The 3,239-nt window shown below is 56.1% G+C and overlaps 1 protein-coding gene across 3 annotated transcripts in view; it reads right to left on the reverse strand.

Annotated features, from left to right (window-relative positions):
• Positions 1–3,239, reverse strand: part of LOC119276077 (protein FAM91A1-like) — a 43,726-nt gene that overhangs the window by 26,719 nt on the left and 13,768 nt on the right. The gene's annotated exons all lie outside the window — the stretch shown is intronic.

Below are 3,239 nucleotides of genomic sequence, written 5' to 3' on the forward strand. Positions count from 1 at the left end.
GACGAGATCCGCCCGAGGGGAAGGAGCATGCGCGACCTCGACCGTGAACGGGGACAGCACAGGGTCGTCCATGGCGGCGAGGAACGGCCGGGAAGGAGGAACCGGAGCTTGCGGAGGGGGGGGGCAATGGTGGCGGAGGGTGCGGGGAGCGGGAAAGGGCGCGCGGAAATGTCCCTCCCGCCAAATCTCGCGCCGGATAGGGGTTCAGCTCGGGTCGGCCTCCCAGCCCATGAAGATAGAGGTTGGGGGAGAAGATTTGCCGCGCCCCGCAAAAAAAATTGCGGGCCGGGGCGGGATGCGGGGTCTGATCGTGCGGATTTTCTGGGCCCGACCCGCAATTTGGCGGTTATTTTGCGGGCCGGGGCGGGATGCGGGGTCTGCTAGAGTTGCTCTTAGTCACTCATTTCATTCTGGACCTGAAAGAAGAAATTAGACATGCAGTTGAGCTCCAGTGCGGTGGAGCGAAGGAGGCGGCTCGGCTGCAGTTGTATTTATAGGAGGAGGGTTAGGCGCGGCTGTGAGTGTTTGTGTTTTGCACGGAAGTCATGACGACGTATTGTTGGGCTATTGAAATCAATCATGCATGAGTCACAATCGGACACGGCTGATAAGGAAAACCAGATCTTTGAATTTTTCCGGTACTTATCGTGACGGACGAAAATATTGGAACAGGAAACAGATATCAAGAATATGTTCCCTTCTTTGACACAAAGGTACGTGAGACAAGTAGTTTTGTGCATACCGCTTGAGGTTGCGTCCTGGGTTCAAATCCTAGAGACAGGCATTTATTTTTCTAAGCCAGATTGCCGCCACACTGGCAAGCTGACGCAGAGACCCAACGTGGCCCATTAACAGAGTGCGCAAGCAGCGCAGCATGGAGGGGTTGGCCCATGCTTTTCTAAACTGCTATTGTCGCTGCACTAGCGGACAGGCCGACGCAAAGGGCCAACATGGCCCATCAACAAAGTGCGCAAGCCAGCGAGCAGAGCAGTGTGGAGGAGGCGGGCAGCCAGCCCAAGGGCGGTGTGCGATGTTGAAGTGTATATGTAGATTGCCTAGCCCTTTCCATCAGTTCCCTAGTGCATGAAGCTTAACATGGTATCAGGGCTTAAGGTCTTGAGTTCAAGTCCTGGCTTCCGTAATTTATCCAAAAACTGTTGTTGCCTCCCTCTGTGATCACATATAGACCTCTTGAGCTATACCTCTGAGTCTATTCATGTTAGGAGCTAGGGTTCTGCCGGTTCTAGGGCGGAGATTGTAGGGGAAGGATGGAGGAGGACAAGGGCGAGGGCGCAGCGGCCGGCGGCTGGGCTCCGTCCCTGCGCGGTGGAGGCGGCGGCAGCTGTGGCAGGAAGGAGATGGCGCAGGGGAGGAGGCTAGGGTTAGGTCTCCCAGCTCCCTAAGGAAGCCGAGCAATTATGATTGCTTCTTGCTTATTCTCAAAACAGGTTCTTACATGAGTTTATATAATCCTCCTAATCATAAAATTGGGCTAAGCCTCTAACACGATGAGATAACTAGGCCAGGCCCCTAACTGCCGGGGCTGTAATATATGCCGCTCATAACATTTCTCCCCGCCTGCACAAACAGCTCGTCCTCGAGCTGGAAGACGGGGAAGCGCTTGTGGAACTCCTCGAGTGATCAACCGTCGCCTAACACCTCCGCGGCAGCTTGGGCGGGCAGGTCGCCGAGGCCAGCGGCGGCGGCCTCAATGTAGTCTGCGGCCTCCAGGTAGAAGGGTCGCGGGCAGACGTGGCCAGGCACGTAGGGCTCGTCGCAGTTGAAGCACAACCCTTGGCGGCGACGCTTGAGTTGCTCGGCCGAGGTGAGCCGGCGGAACGGGCGCGTCACGGTCGCGGCGAGGGGTGCCGTGGAAACCTGAGCAGGCCGACCCTGCGCGGGAACGTCCGGCCCGGGTGGCGACCCAGCGGTCCGGGACGGTGATGCCTGCTGGATGGCCACCGCGCGGCACTCGAATGCGCGGGCGTAGTACATGGCCGTCTGGAGGTCCTGGGGTCCCCGTAGCTCCACGTCGACGCGGATATGATCCGGCAGACCGCCGACGAAGAGCTCGGCCCGCTGGCGAGCCGTTATGCCGGGCGCGTGGCACGCCAGGGCCTGAAAGCGGTCGGCGAAGTCCTGCACCGTGGAGGTGAAGTGGAGGCGGCCGAGTTCCGCCAGCCGGCTCCCGCGTATCGGCGGCCCGAAGCGAAGGAGGCATAGCTCACGAAAGCGCTCCCATGGGGGCATGCCGCCCTTGTCTTGCTCGAGGGCGTAGTACCACATCTGAGCGACGCCCCGAAGGTGATATGAGGCAAGCCAGGTGCGTTCTGACGCGAGCGTGCGTTGCCCCCGAAAGAATTGCTCACGCTGGTTGAGCCAGTTGAGGGGGTCCTCGGCGCCATCGTAGGTGGCGAAGTCGAGCTTGGCGAAGCGCGGCGGTGTTTGAGCATGAGCGCCATGAGCGTACGGCTCGGCGCTACGGGGCAACGAAGAGGATGGCTGTGACGCCCGGGTAATTAATCTACAGTAATCCCCGCTAATGATGCCACGTCACCTCGGTTACTGTGGATAAACTCGCGTTAGTTCGGAACCTAGTTCGAATTTCAAATTCAAAATCGAGCAAACAATAAAAAGTTTCAAATATTTAAAATTTAAATGTTCGGAGTGAACCAAATAATACATAGGTAATTATGGTGGAGAAACCAAACTTTGATAAAATGTTTAAAGGCCCTAAAACAATTAAAACAATAGTGAAAACAATTAAACAAATGCCTATTGAATTTATAAAATGCTAACGCTATTTTATTATGGGTTAAGAATTAATCTCGTAGTAGTTTATTGGTAATACAAATTAGGCACTAGTGGTAATTTTATAAAACTGAAAATAAAAGAAACTACAACTAAAAAGAGACAAGAAAATATATATAAAAAAAAGGAAAACAAAAAACAAGCAAACAAAAAAAAGGGAAAAGAAAACAGGACACCCCCCCTGCTGGGCCAAGTGGCCCAGCTGGCCTCAGCCTCCCGAACGGGCTGGCCCGCCCCACGGCCCAGCCGGCCGCCCCCTGGCCTATAGGCCACCCACACCCTAGAAACCCTAACCCCCACTCCCACTCGTCCCACTCCTCTCTCCCCCTCCCCACGACCGCACGTCCCTCTTCCCTTCCCCGATCCAGATCGGGATCGGGGGGGACGAACCTCCCCACGGCGCTCGGACCCTGTCGCCTCGTCCTCGC

Source organism: Triticum dicoccoides, chromosome 3B, assembly GCF_002162155.2.
Source record: "Triticum dicoccoides isolate Atlit2015 ecotype Zavitan chromosome 3B, WEW_v2.0, whole genome shotgun sequence".
Taxonomy (NCBI): domain Eukaryota; kingdom Viridiplantae; phylum Streptophyta; class Magnoliopsida; order Poales; family Poaceae; genus Triticum; species Triticum dicoccoides.